The 23736-nt window shown below is 34.0% G+C and overlaps 1 long non-coding RNA gene across 1 annotated transcript; it reads left to right on the forward strand.

Moving 5' to 3' along the window:
- The first annotated feature begins 6030 nt into the window (after positions 1-6030).
- On the forward strand, positions 6031-20181 carry LOC149776618 (uncharacterized). Its single transcript, XR_016416077.1, has 3 exons — positions 6031-7425; positions 15091-15183; positions 17957-20181. It is a non-coding gene; the product is annotated as an uncharacterized LOC149776618 (long non-coding RNA).
- Positions 20182-23736: the final 3555 nt, after the last annotated feature.

The following is a 23736-nucleotide window of genomic DNA, read 5'->3' on the forward strand; positions in this document are numbered from 1 at the left end:
CTGCACACTAAAATAAAATGTATACCTAATTCCCATCCAGTGTCCACAATAAATTCCACATTATAAAGAAAACTATTATTACACAAGAAGTAAACTGAAAAGGGATGCCAAATTATTGTATTAATTGATAAGTCCTGTGCAAATCATGCAGTTAAACCTACAGATATTTGCGCAGTGAAGAGCTAAGGAGTTCTATAAAAGCATCATGTGTATTGTCTCCCTTTTGCTTCACATTCTAGTCAAACATAATTTGTAAAGGCATCTAACACTTTCAAGTGTATTTGTATCCAAATAAAGTTTTGGTATACTTGCATGACAACAATGTCAGTTCACTGACATAGACAGGGTTTAGTTATACATGAATGACAAAGATATCTATTCACTGACATAGACATGGACTAGGTATACATGTATGACATACCTATTCATTGACATAGACATGGACTAGGTATACATGTATGACAATGATATCTATTCACTGACATAGACATGGACTAGGTATACATGTATGACAATGATATCTATTCATTGACATAGACATGGACTAGGTATACATGTATGACAAAGATATCTATTCACTGACATAGACATGGACTAGGTATACATGTATGACATACCTATTCATTGACATAGACATGGACTAGGTATACATGTATGACAATGATATCTATTCACTGACATAGACATGGACTAGGTATACATGTATGACAATGATATCTATTCACTAACATAGACATGGACTAGGTATACATGTATGACAATGATATCTATTCACAGACATAGACATGTCATACATGTATGACAATGATATCTATTCACAGACCTGGACTTGCTATACTTCATCACTGAATTGTTTCTCTTCAGTATGTAACCTCATGTGCACTTTCAAATTTCCATTTAAACTGAAATATTTTCAATATAAATTTCACATCTGAAGGCTCCATCTTGCATGCATCCTCATGCACACAGGAAGAAGCCATGTTTTTTCTCCTTTTATTCTAGTAATTGATCAGTGCTCAAAGAATGTGTTTTAGACATATGCCCTGGGCTGGTGACTGTAAAAAAAAATCACAAGCCTTGACTAATATTCCACAAACCTATATTCCAATTTCCAAATGCCCCAAGTTTCTTTTTTTTTTGATATTACCTGTCACACAATTTTGCAATTGCTACACTTTAAATAGGAATTCAAAAGGGATCAATAGGTGGTTGAATGCAATGCAGGTGTCATTAATGTTCATCACTAAACTCATTAGAGACTGGATGGTACTGGAGAGGAAACTTCTCTAATGGATTCTCTGAGCAAATCCTGGTTAGAAACAAGTTGTTCTGGACAGCCATGATATGAATGTTATCCAGACTGTATTATATATGTTGCAATCTGATCACAAGACATGCTTTCCTCCTTTATAGAAAAATGAAATACATAATATTTTGGACTATTCATTTCACTGGGCAAAAAAGAACATAATATTTTCATATTCAATGGGGGCGTTATACGGTAATACAACAGTAATAAACAAGTCTGTCCAGTATGGCTTGTACGGGTAATAATGCTTTGCAGAGGTCTCGCTAGGATTTTAAAACCAGGAGTCCAGGACTCCTGTTTTGGGAAAAACAGGAGTCCCACCAGCTAAAGTTGCAGTCCCCTACCTGAAGTGGCTAAATTTCCAGATGAGTAGAACCAGTTGTTGCCATTGAGTTTAATTTTCTAACTTCTTTACACCACTGACATATAACTCTTGTTTGTCCATTAATTTAGTGAGAGTGAATTATGTCAGGCCAAGGAAACTTCCTACTCCATACACTAAGCTAAGCATCACACATAGTGTTCCACGTGAAATGTGAAATATCAGTTCTAGTAACTTCTAGCACTCTGCTGAATCTCATTACAATCTTCGCCAATTTTCCCCAAAATACTTATCCAATTTGCAAACAGCATTTTGTCTAACTCTCAACATGTCTTGATTTCGAGGTCACATGCACTGCTTATTCAGCTACACTTGGAAATAAACACAATAATGAAAGGTAAAGTTGTTCATTTGATGTACACAAAAGTACATCACTGGGTCTTTCGGTCTCCAAATTCAGTCATTGTACATATTCATACATTTTCCCACCACTCTGCAGCTAGTCAAGCCCTTGAACTTGCCATCAAGCTATCAGGTCATGTTCTTCAGATGTATTCTTACAATGACAACATGTACATTTGGAGGTCTTTCAGCCACTGAATTGTCTCACTGTAAATATCAGCACAGCTAAAATGATCATTTAATCAATAAATTTTCCAATTTAGCAGATGGTTGAAGCAGGACTGGCAAGCCCTTGAATTTGCCATCTGGCAAATGTGTGTGTATGGAGGACTCCTGCATAAGTGATTTTCTGCGTCCCAGGTAAGACAACTGCATCCAAATATACGTGAAAAAGCACTTCTGAGACCTCTGCTTTGTCAACACAAATCAACTGTTTAAACACAAGTGTGTGCTTATTACTGTCTTTCAATCTATCTATTTCATTGCTAAAATCATCCTGAAAAGCATGTCAATTAACAATTAGTACTTTAGCAAGATTAAGATAATGAATAAAAACAAAAAGACAAAAATCTGAATGTTCAATTCAGCGTTTTGAATCTGTTACATTCATGATATGGTTGGTGCTCCTATTATGTTGATATGTGCAAAGAATTAAATGCAATCTGCCTTTCTATTTGCTGGTGTGCTTCACAAAGTAAAACTCTGACAACCAGGAGATCTGAAATTTATTTTTGCTCGGTTTTGCTTGCATTGCTGATAGTTATTTGCTTCCTATGTCACTTAAAAAAATTAACCTTAAACAATTGAAACAGTCATGATTTCCATTTTCTATATGGAGTAAAATCTGACATCAAAGAAGAAATGCCATTATTCACAGACTGGTCAATAGTCATTAATACTGATGGCTTTAACATTCTCCGTCAAGGCTATGATATGCAATAACTTTTGTTCTCCTACATGCGTCTTTGATTTACCTATAATGGGTTTTTTTCACTTCATGATCTTTACCTATGCAAGTTAGTTCAATGGGCTCAACCACTGCAGTCTTCAAACACACCACACTATCTATTGTCCACCAATTAAGTAATACCTAAAATGGTGGTTTATATCTGACTTCTTTATCTTTTAATTATGTACCTCTATTTACACTGCCCAAAGGATGGTTTCACATCTGCTTCAATCATGAATGTTTATCATTTATACATCCTACTGTAATGGCCCCAGGCATGTAAATGAAGTGGTGGGTTGCTTTTCCTATTTTGGAAGATTACTGAAAATCAAGTTTTGGGAAACATGACAATCCATGTTAAGGCAGGTGAACATTTTGAAATAAATTTGTCTGCATTTCATCAGTATAAATTCAGACATGGGTTAAATTACACTGTAATTCATGTAATAACAATTACACTGTATGTGCAGATTTTACTATAATTGAACATATGATATAAATGTAATTATAACTGTAAGTGAAGGTTTAGATTTGCATAATTGCTAAATTACAAAAGCAGAGATAAATGTGATTTTGTAATTACAAACAAATTATAAAAATTGAGAAAATAAATATTTATCCTGTCAGGTGTCAGGCTGACTATATACAATAGAAGATAATATAGTATAAGCAATAAAGCCAAGTTTTACATAAGAAAACTGTTAGAAATGCTTCGACTTAGTCTACTGTGGGATTTAGACTTAAGTTCAATTACAACGTAATTTCTGTAAATGAGTAAGTAATTAATTACAATTACACTGCATTTGTAGTTATAACTGAAATTGTAATTGACATCTGCAAGCACAATGTAATTATAATTTCTAATTGTAATTGAACATCACCAATATGGTGTAACTGTAATTGTCGAGCCATAAACGAGTAACTGAGATTGTAATTGACATCGGCAAGCATACTGTAATTATAATTTGCAACTGACGAAAGTAACTGAATCCAAATCTGAGCATAATCAAAGTTTGCTCAGGCAAATTTATTATTTTCATCAAACCCAACGGGCACATCACTTATAATACATGAGAGGCCCGATCTGATATTAGAGGGGCCCAACGCATTTGACTATCTCACTCTCTGAGAACTGCTGCTGAAAAGCTTGATACAAAAATGGTTCAAAAGGTTGATACAAAAGTGGTTCAAAATCATGAAAACAGTGTTGCAGTTTCAAACATAGCTCTCAATTTCTAAATGATGTTTGCCTTGCTGGTGGCACTTTTAAGTTATCTAGGCATCATTCTGATGTGGAGACATATTCCTTTTAATTACATGTCACAAATGTTTCTCTTTCAATGAAAGGTCACAAATCTTTCTCTTTCAGTGACTTGTTGTAAATTTTTATGAATTAGATTTCTGACTAGGAGGGGCAAGAGAATGTCCAATTTTTCTTCTGGTCAGACAGCATTACATTTGAGTCATGTCACCAGTATTTTCAAGACTGAAGCTTTAATGACACAATGTCATGTTAAAGTGAAGATGCCAGCAGATATGTCTATCAGCAGGAACATAAAAATGTCACTTTCTTTTCAAATAAGTGCCGTAACTGTCTCCAGCAATTTTCATCAACTTTCAATCAATGAATGCCACTGTAATCAAGACAACAGGTAATGAATCAAAATTTAATTGGGGTCATTATGTCACAAAATTTCAACTATTTGGGGACAATTAGCAATCTTTCCATTGATATGAACTCTTGAGTAGCCCTCTTGAAAAAAAGGTTTCCCCAAATGAGTACTTGATTATTTTTTTTTGTAAACAGGGAAATGGTCAAACAATTTCTTTGAAATACAAGTTACCTGCATTTTTCTTGTTAAAGTAATTACATACTTACAAATTATCTGGCATCATCCTTGTTTTGGCATGACATTGTATTAATAAAGCTGCAAAAGTAATGAAAGTATTGGTGACCTGGGTCGAGAGTAATGCTGTCTGACCAAACCTAACATCACAAATCAGCCATTCTAAGACAGTTGCTCATAAACACGTGTGACAGTTAGTTGAAAGGAAGCATTTTCTTAACATTAAAACTGATGCATAGGTTACTAACTGGTGTCATGACAAATCTGAATACCATTATTCAATGGTGAGCTAGACACAAGACTTAAATTTCTTGAGTTACAAACTCTATCTCTTGTTTTATATCTAAGGTACCATATGTTAGAATGGTTTTAAACCAGTTGTTTTCACTACAAAAGGAATATTTCCAGGATTTGACCTCATTTTAACCCTGAAAGCTTGTGTTTGCACTGGTGGATTGTACCAAGTGTGCAAGTAGTGAGCTGGAAAATGTGTTGAGCAAAAGGAGGACAGGTATAAATAACTCTTGCAACTCACATCTCAAATACATGTGCTTGAAAAAACTTCTAAGTCCTGTATACGCAATGTTTAAATTCGACCTTGACTACACCTGGAACCACAAATTTTACAATGTTTTATCCAGTTTATAACCTGCACCTTCAACAACAATCAAAACATTTTTTATCACAAACTTCACCTCTGATCAGTTTCTTTGCCAAACGTATCCATGATGGCTTGTTCAAATCACCACGACAACTAGATGTAAACATTTTTATCATGTAACTCATAACTTAATGGGCTTTTTCACATTATGTACAGTCATATGCGCTCTCAAATATTGACTCTGATTAAACAATTTATCACAAACTTAACATTTAAAATGTTTCTCTCCAGTGTGTACCTTCTTGTGCCTCTTTAAACCACCACTATAACCAAAACTTTTATCACAAACTTCACATTTGAACGGTTTTTCTCCGGTGTGTATCCTCATATGCACTCTTAAATTTCCACTCAGACTAAATTTTTTGTCACACACCACACATTTGAATGGTTTTTCTCCAGAATGCATCCTCAAGTGCCCTTGAAAACGACAACTCCAAGGAAAAGTTTTGAAACAAACATCACATTTGAATGATTTCTCTCCAGTATGTATTCTCTGATGCACCTTTAAAGCACCCCTTTGGTTAAACCTTTTACTACAAACTTCGCATCTGAATGGTTCCTCTCCTGTGTGTAACCGCATATGCCATTTAAAACTTTCACTCTGGCGAAACTTTTTATCACAAATCTTACACCTGAATGGTATTTCTCCAGTATGTGTCCTCATGTGTACCTTGAGCCTATGACCCTGACGAAACCTTCTAGCACAAACTTCACATTTGAATGGCTTCTCTCCAGTATGTGTCCTTATGTGCACGTTTAGATGTCCACGCTGACTAAACCTTCGATCACAAACTTCGCATTTGAATGGTCTCTCTCCAGTATGCGTCCTGATGTGCTTATTCAAATGACCACTCGAATTAAACATTTTTAAACAAAGGTCACATTTGAATGTTTTTTCTCCAGTATGTATCCTCTCGTGCATTTTCAAATCGCCCTTCTGACTAAAACTTCTATCACAAACTTCGCATTTGAATGGTTTCTCTCCAGTATGTATTCTCATATGCACCTTTAAATTTCCACCCACACTAAATGCTTTAGCACATATTTCACATTTGAATGGTTTATCTCCTGTATGCACCCTCATGTGCTCGTTCAAACGACTACTTGAATTAAACGTTTTAAAACAAATGTCACATGTTAGTGTTTTTTCTCCAGTATGTATCCTTGAGTGATTCTTCACATCCTTGTACGAATTAAACATTTTATCACAAATTTTACATTTTAATGGTTTCTCACCTGCGTGGATCTTTGTGTGCATCTGGAGATTTCCTTTGTTACCGAACAGTTTATAACACACTTCACATTTGAATGGCTTCTCTTCTGGATGCATTCCCAAGGCTACGGAGTTCGTTCATTCAAAGGAGAGAAAATCTGACTGCTGACTGAATAGAGGAATCCCTCTCTTTTTCCTATCCCCAACAGCACCAATTAGCGTTAGGATAGCTATTTGGAATATAGGCTAATTCGAAACCATGGCTGAATATGGAGGTATAATAGCAACCCATTTCTGGTTATCAGCCTCGAACAATCAGTCTTTGCTGGAATTATGCCACAGTTAGTACTTCCAGTTCAGTACCACGAATGTAGTTTTATTTTTAGAACATTTTTTCCTCTCTCATTTTGGTGGTGATAGAAGAGTTTTTTTTTTTTTTAATGCATTTTGGTAGGGATTTAAAAATTGTTGTTTATTCTTTGAGAATATGAGCTCAGGGTGTGGTTGTCCATGTGTATTTCGGCGACAGTGCACAGTGAGTAATAAGGCATTGGTAATGATCCGGAAGTGAAATCTGTGTTCTGTTTACATGCTGCTATATTGACAGTCCAGCATCTGAAAAAAGAGCAGGTCAACATTTGACAAGAACTTCACCGTAAAGTCATCTTTGAAGGTGTTTTAGATTAACATATGATTTGTATTGATTGTCACACAGTGGAAAGGTAAGTACCGAGAAACAAATGTGGAGAAAATATAGTAAAATTAATTGTGTTCTATGGACAGCTAGATTTGTCCCGCGAGTTCTCGTAATGACTGAGGGACCGATCATTGTAGCTTGCTAATCTGCGTAGATAAAAAGCTTCTTTTGAGGTAACTAAATGCATAGTTCAGATTTATAGCTAGTTTTACAAAACTGAATGTCATAATGCCAATAAATGGCAGGATATATTAAGCAAACAAAACCGATCTTGTAAAAATGTTAGTAAAGTTCAACATTTTATATAAAATAATAATAATAATAATAATAATAATGAGGACTTTGTATAGTGCCTAATCTTTAGAAGCTGTACGCGCTTTACAATATTGCACAACACCTATAAGATAAAAAAAACATGTAATGATTACAAAAACAAACACCATGAAATTAGAAAACATTTTAAAAAACATGCTGAGAATATTTAAGGTAGGAAACAATATTAAGTCTTTTAGTTTGTTCTACAGTCGAAATAAGTGATTTTTTTGAGAGCCCTCTTGAATGTGATCACTGTCTTTGTGTCCACGTTCAATGGACAATTCATTTCACTTTGCTGGACCCTGGTATGCAAAAGAACGCTGTCCATATGACTTTGTTTTGATAGTGGGAATAATGAGTATACGATTGTCAGAAGTGTATACACGTGAGTGAGGTCGGATAGGTATGTTGGACTAGAGTCCGACAGTGAAACGTAGCACAGAGAACAAATTTTGTGTTTGATTCTGGATCGAATGGATAGCCAGTGTAGGGTACAGAGCAGCGGGGAGGTGTGCTCTGATCGTGGTACTCTAAGAATGATCTGAGCAGCTGTGTTTTGAACTTTTTGAAGTTTCTGGAGTATATATTGAGATGAACCAGACAGAATTGAGTTACAATAGTCCAGTCTTGAAAGTACTATTGAACACACAAGTGTTTTAGTGGCATCAACTGAAAGATATTTGCGAATTGAGCTGATGAGTCTCAGCTCAAGATATGCAGCCTTGCATATGTTCATGACATGTTGGTGCAATGTGAGAGTACTGTCCAGAGTAGCACCTAGGTTTCATAATGATTGTGTGAATTTAATGTTGGTGTTGCTGATATTTATTGTTTGAGGTAAAGGATGTGAATGAGAAAGTCTTTTTGTTGTGATCAGAATGGCCTCAGTTTTAATCATCATTCATCAGCAGCTTGTTACATGTCATCCATGAGTTCACATCAGAAATGCACCTCTCTACACCTTGGATGGTAGCATCAACTTCAGTTGGGTGGCTAGATTTGTATAGATTTATATATTTGGGTGTCATTAACGTACAATTATATTTAAAAAAAAATCTATTATGAGGAAGAGAAACAACAATGAATAGGATGTAACGTGTTTACAACGTCTTGCTGATGCGGAAAAAGTACTAAAGAATTTAGAAACAGACTATACGCTGGTGAATTTCTTGAGAATTTATATTCTAGCGGCAAGTTGACAGGTTGGGCAGCATACGATTTTGTACGTCTGGGACAACTTATTGCAAAAATGGGAACTTGGATTAAAATGCAGTATTGTTTTAAGGTATACATGTCCATCTTTCATATAATGTATTTATTTGTATGATTCTAAAAGATACATAGTAAATTGGATTTTCTGAGTTGACAGTTCAAGAAGGTCATGGAGTGGATCTTCATGTTGACATTTAGAAATCACATTTTCATATGCATTTCGAGTCGAAATACCGGATATTTTTGTACACTTTATGAATATTACTTTTCCTAATTAAAGTGCCATCGTTCTTTCTTTATAAAAAATGGATTTTTGACCCAAAATAACACGAGATCCAATGTTTACAGAAAGACGTATCGTTGCGCAGAATTACCGACGCGCAGAATTGGCCGACGTGGTGGTAAATATAAATGACATTATATAATTAATATGATGACATATATTAAGAACAGCAGCAGAGAGGGTGAACAGACCTTTTGCTTGAACGTTATTTTTGGAAAAAAATAAATCTTATTACGAAAATGAAAATATAAGGTCAATAACGCCAAACCAAAGCCTCTAACTTGCCGAGAGTTTCTCTAATTGGGTTAGTTTATTTTGTTGCTTTGTTTTTGTTGTTAGTGTCTTTTTTGTATTAAGAAAAGGTATGCGCGTCTTGCTTACCACAGTACGTCTTACTGAGATCGTTCTCCCTCTCTGTTGCTATAATTATTAGTCTTTCATCCAAATATTTTATCAAGTCCTATACCATATCGCGACCTGGGGTCATGTAAATTTAATGTTATAAATCCGTGCGGGGTAGCTTGCGCTTGTGCAAAGAAGTTTTTTAATTTAATGATATCCAAAGTCTCCGCTGCACCAAGTTTGATGAATATTTCCTGATGTATGTGTATCAACATCGTTAAACACAACTAATACGTTGCAATTATCTCTGATAACTTTCGGAATTTGTGTATATTGTCGAGTAACATAAATTACATCAGTGTTATAATGCCTACCTCGAGAAAATATTCGAGCTGGATTTGTTTGTTTGTCAGGCATAACATCATCGTATACAACTGAATTTTTTTTATAAACCCGTTAGAAGTTCATCCGCGGACGGTGCTTCATCAATATCAGTTATAAAATTAATAACATCATCGCCGTCTTCATTTACAATTTTGCGTTTTCATAAAAATATTTAAGCACATCATAACACCGCTGGTCATCAACGGATTGTGCTACTAAATACAACTTATCCCACTTGAGGCATCTCATTATTAGGTTGAGTAACAATTGTGTTTTCCCCGATCCGGACGGACCTATTATTATCATTCTGATGGAATTTGGTAATGCTGGATGATGCTAGACTGGCTTGCGCTTTGGTGTCGCCGAAAAATTAATGACATCCGTGTTATACAAATACAATAAATAATATGAATTTATAATGCATTCAATATAGAGCATCCATACTCACTCGTGGACTAGCGACAATAATGACAAAAAATAGAAAACGTGCACTTACAGGTAAATGTATAAAATATGGTGCAATTAAATCCTAATTTATTTCTAATAATAATATCGATGGTGATGCTGCCGCTTCAGTAGCTAAATTACCAGGAACTCCATGGGCTAAATATCCAGGAGAAAAACACTTTCCAGGATATAATTATTGCGGTCCCGGTACCCGACATGATATTTTATTTGACGAACAAGATCAACCAAAACCTGGTGAATATCCTATAAATGATATTGCCCGAGCGTGTCATGCTTATGATGTAGCTAATAAAAGTAAAGATCTTCAACAACGGTTCATAGCAGACGTTAAACTAATTCATGCATTAAATTATATATATATAAAATCTTTCAGAGAATCATTAGCTAATTGCTTTTGTAAGATCTGCCCTGAAAGGTAAATTATTATTTGGAGCCAGTAATTAATCATCCGATTATTGAAATAATGGAATCGATTTATTATAGCCCAAAAGGATATTGGAAAGGTAGAGCAGCGATTAGAAAACTAGCAGATGCAGAAAATGTTACATGTTCTGTTGCTGCAAAATGGTTAGCATGACTTGCAATATGGCAAGTTTACTTACCACCACCTAAACGATTTCAGCATTCACATTTCAGTGTCAGCACTCCTAATGAAGTTCATCAAACAGATATTTTTTGGCCATATGATACTATTAAAATTGGAAAACGTCATTTAACGTGTGTATGATCAAAATTAATATTAATTCTGTCTACGGTAAATTGGCTTGGATTATTATTTGAATACTACCACAAAATTACTGTGTTACAGCTCGTACAACGATAATTTTGCTGTTGTTTCAATATCATGATATATTCAGCATGAGATCAAAGTCGCGTTTACTTTTTTGTCACACTGTTTATAACTATTTTTTTCTTACTATATCATTGTCAATAACATCGCTATTACCAGTAGTTTCTGTAAAGTCTATGACAATTCTTCGCAGCTGAGATATTCTTCTGACTCGAGACACTGCGAGATAAACTAAGTTTGACCATTCGATACGATCATCGACGATCCAAACATTTGTACCAGAGATGGGTAATCCTTGTGATGAATGAATTGTCATTGCGTATCATAGCGTCCACGGAGTTTTGTCCATAGTTAATGCGCTCTCAACAACGCTGACAGGAACTAAGACAATATCATTTAATACAAGATTTTGTTTTTCTGATGATCCTGGTATATCAACGTCGATATTCTGCCATCGCGTATCAACCGGTAGATAACGCAATGGTACGGGTAGATTTGAAAATTTTCTGTATGAAACGTAAATGATTGTTGTTGAAGTGTATCACGAACTATCTTTCTACTTGCCACTATCAAATCATTTGGTCTCCATAAATTCCAAAAACATTTAATGGGAGTTTCTGAAATTATTTCACGCATTATTTCACATTGAACTTTATTCGGTTCTAGTCTGATTAAGAAATCTTAAACTCTCTTAATTCTGGATCAAGTGCTCTATGATCATCAGTTATTTCTTCATAATAATCCACAAAATTCTTTAACTATTCATGTGTAGAGAACCCAACAAAAGGTGGTGGTTGACCATGATCGCCACACATTATTACAGCAGTATCTTTTGTCAATAACCAATCAAGGAATTTTTTAACGTTTCTAATGAAACGGTGTATATTTAATCCCAAACAATAATCACTGGAATATATTTCTCGCCCATTCGTTCAGGAGTACATTTATCGCCCTTCCACTGAAAGATTTTATGATAAGTGCATGATTTAATATTCAGAATAGTTAAGTATATTTTCTTGTTTTATTCTCCATTCACCCCATGAAGCACAAGTACAGATATATAGTTGTTCTAGCAATCCTGTATTCTTGTTGATATAAAATGAATCCGTGGCGACTCTGACAGCAAAACTTGGAAACTCTATTTATCATTGGTAATAGATTTATCGAAACGTACGCGAGCACTGAAGATCTTAAATGAGTAAACTGTGGTGACTCACCATCAATATAACTCTCAATTGTACCTAATTTAGTTCCATTTGGCAGAAAAACTGTTTCTCGACTAATAAACGCATTTCTGTTCGTTGTATCAGCAATTATAAAATCGAGTTCAGCATCATCTATAAGCAGTCTTATGCAATGTCGTTTATGATCGTATGGGTAAATTTACCGATTATTTTTCGGCCAAGATCTTTTGTGATTTTATTTTCAAAATCAGTCATATCAGGATTTTCATCAACGGAATATTTCTTTTGTTGTGGTAACCAAACTTCCTTCTGCGGACGATACGATATAATTGCTTCACTTACTGTTAACAATACTAGTATTGTTACATCGAGCGTATACCGTAATAGTACTGTTGGTACACACATTTTTTTCTGAAAAATGTTTGCCAAACCAGACATAACAAATCGGATGAAGATTTTCGGAAAATTTAAATGACTCGATACAAGCGATTCCAGTCAGGTCAAAATCCGGTAATGGTCCATTTATCGATACTCTGGTCATTTCGTTATTGGGATGTCCAAATAGCTCAAACTACTTAGAATACTCTCCTATTCCAAGAAAACTTCCAGGATAATATGCAGACATATCAACTGAAATAAGATATCTATAATCGTATTTAGTATTCCATAATTCACCGTGTCCGTATTCGACACAACTGCGTTGTATTTCTTCAAGAAAATCCAATCGTATTGGTTTCCACGAATTGAGCAGCAACTGACGGAACGGTAAAACAATTACTCAGTAATTGTTCAGCCCTGAAATCGTCAGGGTCATGGGTATATTTCAGCGCAAGATTTTACATTTCTTCTTGGATAGATTCTGTACGATAAATATCTCCATTAGGCCGTACAAACTGATAATAATTTTCATTATCCGAACTTTGAAACAGCCACACGGATAAAAGATTAATTTTACTTATTTCGTTATATCTCCTTGATACAATTTACAATTCGATTTCGTGGAAATATTGTTACTGCATTAGTTTAAGCATGCGCATTATGATCAATCGAAGCTCCTTTCGATGTATACTTTGATTCGGATAAAATCTCTACGGTTATCGTTCTTACTATTATTGGAAATTTTAATTTCTTTCCTAATTCAGCGACGTCTTTAACAGATGCTCCGGTATCTTTAACTAGTTGTCCCCATTAATTTATTATTTTACAGATTTTATCCGTTAAACCGTTTCCAGTTATCGTGTTTGTGAAAGGTTCCGTTACTCGTTCGGCTACACAATTTATTTTTTAAAATTTCATCAGCTTTAGATTATTAATGCAGGGTTTATCATTTATCGGATAAATTCCATAAATAACTGCAGTTACAGGATACGCCCTTTCATAATACGGTTTGTCAATACCAGTCAACATTCCTGGTTTGGAATTTTTACTTAATACGGCAATGATTTCATTGTGAAGGACAGGGTCACGTTTGTCACTGATAATCCAAGTATTGTTTGTTTCTTCTAATACAATAAACTTTACTCTGAAAAATATTTTTGATCGTCGTGATAATTAATAATCGTTGCCGCTCGTTTATCATTCATTGTAACATCGACGACTTTGTCGACACCATCGGTGTTGCGTATGATTTTGAACGTCGACCACACATGAGATGCACCATCTTTACTAAATTCTTTCTTGGCGTCATGAATGGTATTAATCAAACTTTTGTTCGTCTGATCAACTAGAGCTAGCATCGGTAAGTCAGGGGATATACTGTCAAGATTAAATTGAAAATAAATCCCAGGTATGAATAATTTGACTCTAGTAGTAAGTTGCAAACCGTAAAAAAATATTTGCACACAGATTAATGTCAGCATATTTTGTAATAAGGCCAAAAGTGGTTCTCTAACTTGTTTCTACCGCTCTGAGCTTGGATGTGTTGATTCAGCCAGAATATTTACTATGTAATGCATACATATACTGTGTTCTGATTGTATTCGGGGATTTATTTTGACAGAAGCTAAAGTTTCAATGCCAATTTCTGTGCGGAAAAACCCAACGAAATTAAAAACAACTTGATCAGAGGGTCAATAAAAAAGAACAGTAAATTGTAGAGGGACACACACACACGTGCGCTTGCTTAAAATATGGCAAATATTCTGAATTTAATGCTGTCTATATCCTAGATAAATTGGCAGTGAAGTGTACAGGTGGTATGTAACAACTGACCTTTGTATTCCATTTCATGTGATTTCAAATCCCCAAAACTTAGAAATAGACAATATTGGGATGTCCCAGATGAAATCAAAGCACTCAGAACTGTGACATCACAGTTTTGATTCAGAAAGTTGCCTTTTCACTGACTCCACTGCTTCCAACTTACAGACAGCTGTCCCAAAGTGACACTGCTCCAAAGAGTAAATAAAATTATTTCCAGTCAATAAACATATAATATAATTACGCTGTTGAACCAGTGTATGTGTTAAGTAGGTAAGGACTAATTTCTGACTACTGACTTCAAGTGAACTCTGATGTAAATAGTGGTGACCTGGTGTTTCTAATAGTTATAAATATACCTGGTACCTCTGTTGCAATTAAATGTGACATTTGCTTTTTCCAGTGAAATAAATTGTGTAAGATGGGTATGTTTTGATCCCTTTTTGTTTCGACCATTGAGATGTAAGGTGTGCAGACATCTAATGCAATACATTTCTTATTTTGTTTGTTCAGTGGTCCATTAAAGGCAGTGGGCATTTCCAGAAGGATTACATCATCAAAGGCCAAGAGAAATGCTGTACTACTAGATAACAGTTGATTTTTCGGGTAAGCTAATCATAATGATGAAGGTTCATGTGGATGTTAAGTTTTTGTGTTTCCTTAACACACTGGATACTGCACACTTTCACTGCGATCATTCAGGTTCAGTTGTATGGATAACACTCCAATTTCATGTATTTGAATGCAGTTAAGGCAAGTTTTGGTCTGAAGATAGATTATGCAAGTTAGAGGCAGCATTTGTCAATGTAATGAGCATTGTTGACAGCACTTTGATTTTATTTTACTTTTTTAAAATCACTTTGTATAGTTTAAATTGCTGATTTTTTTTTTTTCACTTTATCAACATTGTTCAGTTTTGCTTCATTACAAGGTATATAATTTAATGGAGACTGTTTGTCTCTGTATTATATCACTGAAAAATCAAACTGTAAGATATGACAAATTTACTACATTTCTCTGCAAGTTAGAAAGAAAATTGGGTGTGGTTATGAGTAATGGATGATCATTTCTGAACACAAACACAGAATTTTTTTATGATTGCTGGTATTTCAGATGTTTCATTTTTTTTATCAAGATTACTATAAGTTAGTGCTGCTTGACTTTAACAGTTTTAATAACAATAATAGATATAGCTTGATATGAATAATGACACACTGTTATGCTGATTGAAAATGAGTTACATTTCTGAATTACAATCAGTGAAACTACCAGTATGCTTCCATGATCTTACACACAAATGTCAGTATTATTGTTACTATATGAATTACTTTCTAGTGATTAAAGAACGATATATTTGAGTATTTTCCATAATCTTTATGTTAGTATTTGGCAGCATAAAATTGATTTTACAACACTCTTCGATGTAATTCACTTAGCTCTGTAACTGTTCCTAATTTCACCAAAATGTCTTCAAAAGTGAAAAAGTCGGCGCAGAAAGAAAAAAATTGCCATTACCTCTCTTGATGAGAGCCACACAAAATCTATTATCATAACAATTCCTAATAAGTTACATTTAATCTTAAATGCCATAACTAGTTCATTTATTATATTTTAAAAAGGATTACTGTTCTGGAATGATCTGAAAAGAATCTGATTCCTTCATAAAAATTAAAAAACAAGAAATTCATGTTCTGGTTGCTAAATAAAATCATTCATCTGCCATTATTTTCACTCATCCATTCCATTTTTCTGGGAAAGACATTGTTTTATATTATTCCATCTGTCCAGCTGTCACGCTTATGTATCCAGGTCATAGCTCCAAAATGCTTCAATGGTCTTTAACAGAATTTGTTATCGAGATTCATCTCAAAGTCAGAGTGTCAACTATCTTGCCTTGATGACACAGAGAAGGCTAAAAGTCAAAAGAAGCCATCTTTCTCATTGGTTTGCAATACTATTTGGTGGAATTATTTATATCAGCATGGTGGTATGTCACATACAAGTCTGAGCTCTGGATATCCAAGTCCCACTGTGTGAAAGTTCAAATTAAGCTTGCCCAAACTGCAACGTTTTTGTGACGTGTGCTTTCAAAAATATTTGGTGGCATTATTCACATGAATAAGGCCGTGTGTTGCATAGACTCCCATCCAGAAACCCTGAAGGTCATTGTCACAGCTGCAGCTCAGAATGGCTTAATGCAGTCATGTCCCGGCTGTAACTTTTGAATAACTTGTACATTTTGAAGACTATTTGTTGAAATTACTCATGTGAACATGTTCAAGATCACACATTTCAATGGTCCGATTGACCTCATTGTGCCTTGTTAGTTCAGATTGAACTATGGTACAGTCTTTCACATGATCTCAGTACCTACTACAAAAGTGGCTGGGGGAGATATGTTTTATGAAAACCAATATTTAGTTTTTAGGACTTAAATATGGGAAACAGAATTTAAATATATTTTTTCTAAGTCATATACAAATGTAAGGGGGGTGGGTGGGTCAGTGAAATATCTTCCATGGAAGTGTCCACAAGGAAATAATACAACGTATATGTGTACACATACATCCATTGATTTTTCTTTTTCAACTTCAATTATTCATGAAAAAAGACAAAAAATAATGATGACTAAAATCATAAAGGGGGTATGACTGTAATGATGTTAAGACATTTTTTGTAGGGAAGTATAACAAATTGTAAATTTTTGCTTTCCTTCGGTCAGTTTTGAATAATTCAGCTGGGATTTAGAAATTTATTTAAAGAAAAGCAGTTCCAAGGATAAAATATTTACTGTTGACTTGTTCAGATTTTTGCTATTGTAAATAAATACACATATTTCATTATTTTTTGGAAGATGAAAAACACAAAGTCACAGACTGGCAGCTTGACATTAAGTTGCAATTAATGTCATGGATTGACTTTTATGGCCAGGCTGCTACATCTAGTTTCCAAAGCTCCACATCAGATGATTAATTCTTTTTTTCCTTAACCAGACTTTTGCAAACCCAGAAGGTTTTTGCAGGTAGTAGTATTGGTCAGCAGACTGTTTTCAAAAGGTTCTGTCAAATTTTGAACCCAAAATATAAGAAATAATATTAAGAAAGAAACATCAACCATTTCATTAAACAAACTTTTCTTGTTAAATTTCATCCTCAGTTATACCTTTTGACATGGTGCTGACAGTTGGGAGAAAAACCTAGAAGTAATTAGTTAATCAGAACAGCATAATAAAATCCTTCAAAATGGAGTTCTAGGTGGGGAACCACAGATCTGTATTACTGTAGATCTTTTTAGTAACTTTAGTAAATTAAAGAGAAATTCGGTACAAAGTCAGTGTTTCCTTATAGTTAATTCCTGACTGAAAGTGTTTATCGTTTAGATCCAGTGCTGGATGTCAGTCTTCTGATTGAGAGGAACAAGGTTATGCTCCACTGATAGCTATGTACCTGCTACAGCTTGCAGATTTACACAGAGAATGTTACTTCTACTAGTCCCGTTAGAGCACAAGCAGGATTCTTCAGTCCTGAACAACATTAATTTACAATAATCACCAGTTATTAGTACTAGACATGTTATTTGTATTGCTAATTCATTAAACAGTGATACTGAAAGGAGTGTACATTTCTAATCATGCTTGCTGTTGTTCCCATGTTTTCACTCATAACAAAGCAGTACTGGTTTACTAATGTTATAATGTTGCCATATTGTAGGAGCAATTAATAGAGATCCATTCTAGTTTCTCTTGTGTAGCAACAGCATCTGTTACAACCATATTTTATGTGACTGTTATTGAATAATCATTAATATGTTGTTTAATTATGTCAGCTTTTTAAAAAAGGAAATGTAAAAGCATAATAATACAGATTGTTTCCGATTGCTGACGAAACTTCAGTGATGGCAGCCAGATTAAAAGCAAAGCATACACATATGGAATGGATAATGAATAAACTCAATTTGATAGAATCTTGTGGAAAGAGTGTCAGTGTTTAAAAAATTAGATTATCATATGTGCACACTTTGTATGTAGTACCTGAGTCAGTAATTGCTTAAAGCACTAAATCTGTATGTATGTTGATAAATATATGAAAGATAAACAGATATCCAAGAATGGACAATAATTTTTGTCCAAAGAATAACTCACATAAAATATGTTGGTGGCTTGCTGGGTAGAAAGTGGTTGGCTGTGGGCACAAAACAGTGGGTATTGGATGTGTTCCTCCTGCCAAGTAACAAAGTAAACAATATCTACAGGCATATCAGAATGTTGCTTTTGCATCTGTAAACCACTTTTGGAAACCATAAATTTCATTTATTGATTTTCTTAAAAAAATGTCATCCAAATGACAGACTTTTCATGGTTTTGTGAAAATTAAGTCTGATGAATTTCCCAGAAAAATTATTTGTTTGGCAACAAATATCCATTATATATATATATATATATATATATATATATATATATATATATATATATATATATATATAAAATTACATTGTAGTTTCATGACTTACTTACCTGGTTGAACATGTTTTGAAATGCATATATTTTCAATATTCATTCCAAACGTTGCCTCTGAGATTTTCTAACCATGGCGGCAAGCCATTTTGCAATTGTAAATTTGACTGTTCATTAATATAAGAGTACGGCGAGTATGAGTGTTAAGTGTCCCACATGAACTTTTCAAATAGTGGTACAATGTAACCCTGATGAAAATATGTGGGTGCGGATTACAATTATTGAGGTACATTCCTTGTATGTGTCAACACATTTTCAATATGTATACAGTATTTAGCTTAAAATTACTTTACAGACTTTAATTTTGTACACAGCAATGCAGTGAAAGTTACATTAATTGAATGTTTGCAAATGAATATTTGAGGAATTAAGCTTAACAACTTAGACCAATAAATGTAGTAACTGTACTCCAATTTTACCATTAGAAATACTCAGGTATGGCTTTTTGTCACAGCCAAAAGAATATGGCTTTCCTGCAAACCCTATAAAAGGGTTTTTCCCAGCCTACAAATGCATACTATATCTGTCCTTTGGGTTGACATGGTGATTTATATGAATGGCATGTTGTACCGTGTTCTTCATAATTTGATATCATTTCATTCTGTATCTATTTAATACTGTTTTAAATATGAGGTATCCCATTTCAAGTTGATAAGATGCAGTCCATAAAAGTTACACTCCTTTTCAAGATTTTTTTTTACCACTCCCTCACCTCCATTGTCCCCATAGTGTCCCACAGTTTTTCAAGACTTTTTCACACACACACACACCTCTATACCTGGACGGCCTCTGATGAGTGTATGATTTATATTGTCATTTATAAACACCATTAATTTCAATGTAACCATAATTAAAAATTTTATTCTAAGTAATTGCATTTTTGGTACTTGAACTTTTGCATTTAAACTAAGACTTGTTAATAGGTTTTGTATCTATTAAACAAAAAATGAAATATAGCTAATAATAATGGCCTTCTTAGTTATATTAGAACTCTTTTACATCGCTGGATTTTAAACTGGTGTATTCAGACATTGTGGATTTTTTAAATACTGTTTCAGTGTAATAAAAAATTAATAAAACATTTAACATCATCTGATATTTCTTTTATTATTTCCATGTACACAGGACCATATTTGTAGGCCTGACATTGTCATAATTCTAAGCCTCCAAGAAATGTGTTTCTTACAATAGGGAAATAACTGAATCAGACAAAATTATTTTCTTTTAATTATCAGTTTCCAGTCATAATTTTATATCTACTATCTTGCCACAAGTATCAAAAGTAGGTGCATCATCAAAATTAAAATCCATATTAGTCACTATACATGGAATGCACAGGCCTACAATAGTCTTTTTAGACATTAAATTAATAATAGGAAATGATAATTGAAACAAAATAATTTGCTGTCATTAATTTATTTCCCATTTCAAGAGGGGTGTATGCTGTCTGACATTTCTGTGCACGTTAGGTTTCCATCTCCAGTACTGAAGCAAAACGCATGCTGAATTCGACCAATGGACGAAAATAAAATACTGCAGTGCTTACCATTTGAAAAGATGCAGTTGTCATCAGAATATTCTGTTAAAAGTAATATTAATTTTAGACACAGGGGTAACAACCCTCATGTTTTCATGACGAGATGTAATATTTATCTTGTAAATAAATTAGTAAAGTTTAGCATTTTATAAAGAAATAAGCCTTTATGTGGAAGAGAAAGAACAATGAATAGGATGTACTGCATTTACAATGTCTTGTTTATAGGGAAAAATTACTAAAGAATTTAGAAACAGGCTATATGCCAGGGAATTTCTCGAGAATTCCGTTCTGGTGGCAAGTTGACATGTTGGGTAGCAGATGATTTTGTACATGTGGGACAATTTCTTGCAAAATTAAAAACATGGATGAAGATGTACATTTTTTTAAGGTATACATTTCCATCTTTTAAATAATTTATTTATTTGTATGAGTCTAAAAGATACATAGTAAATAGGATTTTCTGAGTTATAGGTTCAAGAAGGTCATGGAGTGGGTCTTCATGTTGACATTTAGAAATCACATTTTCCTATGCATTTCGAGTCGAAATGTGGAATATTTCTGTACACTTTATGAATATCGCTTTTCTTAATTAAAGTACCATTGTTCTTTTTTTGATACAAAATGGACTTTTGACCCAAAATAACGTGATCCAATGTTTACAGAAATGACATATAGTTGCGCAGAATTACCAGATGTGCAGAATTGGCTGTCATGGTGATATATATATATATATATATATATATATATATATATATATATATATATATATATATATATATATATATATATATTTTAAGACTACAAGACTACTATTTTTTCAGATGCTATGATGGCCTGGTCGCCTGGTGTCAGGATAATGTAACTGAGTGGGATATCATGCCATATTCTGCATCTTGATGCTCTAGTGCTAGACACTACTATATGCGGGTCATCAGTGGCCAGATGGCTAAATTATAGTAACTAAAGCTGGCCTTAAGATAGCCTGGGCTACTGAGTTTCTTGGCAGCACATGTATACTACTTTGTATGAAACAACTTGTCTTGTTGACCAGACTCATAACCAATAAATACATTAAAAGCTTTATCTATTTCCACCATCGACAGTATTCTTCAGAACGAAGACATATTGAGTTTCTAAAATATGTACTCCTTTGTATACTTCTATCTATCACTTATAACTTATAGAAAACTAGCTTGAAGCATTTTGTTAAAATCACAATATGATTTGTGTCGTGCAAGTCTCTTGTTATTCTAGTTGCAAAAAGTGAGCACACTTCATCCCACTAGTGCTTTTTAATGCTGAATTTCCTGTATGCATGTGTGAAAGTTCTTTGTCATATGATGGAAGTTCCATTTTCAGAATGTCTACACCGGTTGATCTTCCAAACCATACAATTCATTTAGTTTTTTTTTTGGGGGGGGGAGTGGGTTAAAGTGGTCGGAAAGCATTTAGTAGGAATAAAATTAATGCTTAGGGATACATCATTTTAGATGCATGATTACTATTGAGCAAGCAAACAAGTTTTCATGTTGTATTTAATTCACTGGAGGCTCCTCGCATGTTCTGCTGAATCACAATGTTCATACTTCACTATATAACTATTGCTATTCAATTCCTATATTGCATCATAGGAATGATAGCGAATAAAGGGCTCTGAATTATTAGAGTGAGGATCATGGAAAGAGTCTTTAAAAAATTAATTTGTTGCATTATGTTGGCTTGGTAATGATCAGTCAGGAAGATTGGAGTTTTACCCATGCTAAATTCACAGACAATAACTGCATATGTTTTTTCCCTCTCAAATTCAATAGTTAAAAAAGTAGAAATGGCTAAAAGAACCGCACACTCCTTTTTACCCACGAATTGCAACTTCAAACCTTAACTGCCTACTTCTCCCAACTGTGTGGGTCCTGTATGGAGGAAAATGCGTTGTCTATTTCAGCAGCTTTATACAATGTATATATGCTGACTTACTTTTATGGTGAGAACAGGAGAATGACTTTGAAACATAAAAGGCAATCAACATATAAAAGCAGTGCATGCTAACAGATTTAAGACTGAAAATACTGTTTGTTGACTAAGTGAATGAAAATTACACTAATATCACTTTTATAGAACAAGCAATTGTGGTTGCTTGTTAACTAAAAGAATCTTGAGGATTTATGGAACAAACGAAATGTTTCATAGAACTATTGTCTTGTTTGTGGGTAACATTCAATTTTGGTTCTGATATATATGTATCTTGAAGTAAATCCTGAATTTTATTTTCATCTCTATCTGGGTTTTAATTGATGTAACACATCTAATGGGAAAATGTTGCCATTCACATTCACATAATTCGGCGAAGACAGATGGTTGAGTAATTCTTACGGCATATGCTTAAAACATTAATATTTAACTACGACACATGCAATCAAATTTCAGTCCCAGCAGTGTTTGTATTGACTTAAAGAAGAAGGCCCACATGTCTACTTAAAAATACTTAATACACTGCATGGTGAGCTACCATTGCACAAATAATGATGTGAGCGGTTAAGTATAGGAAAGGTGCTGAAAGCTACAAAAATCATCTTCCTATAATAAAAAGCTCTTTTAATCTAAAGTGAAATGTAACAGAAACTAAATGACAATCAGTTCCATTTAAATGTTAAATAAAAATACATTTATTCACAAAAACAAGACTACAGTGTAACATGTTAGGGACACGTGCAGCGCAAAGCAGAAATATAAGTAGTATGCACAAATACTACTACTACTACATGTACTACTAATAATAATAATAGAAATCCAAGTATTATTATAGTCTCTGGATAAATGGAAAATACTACATACTGAGACAAAATGTTTGGGAAATGAATACATGAGAAAAATAGCTTGACAGATGTCACAGTTTCACTATTTTTTAGTTTCCGAGGCAGAATATTCCAGAGAGTTGGACCCTGATAGCAAAAGAATGTTCCCCAAATTTATTTAATCATTGATTTGGAGGAATGATGGTATGAATATCGGGAGATAAGTGCAAGCGCCTGGAAAGAGTGTATACACTATGAATCCAACGATGTATATTTAGGGTTTGGCATTTGGAAAGAGTGTATACACTATGAATCCA

Source organism: Sinohyriopsis cumingii, chromosome 18 (genome assembly GCF_028554795.1).
Source record: "Sinohyriopsis cumingii isolate HCF-2022 chromosome 18, ASM2855479v2, whole genome shotgun sequence".
Classification (NCBI taxonomy): Eukaryota; Metazoa; Mollusca; class Bivalvia; order Unionida; family Unionidae; genus Sinohyriopsis; species Sinohyriopsis cumingii.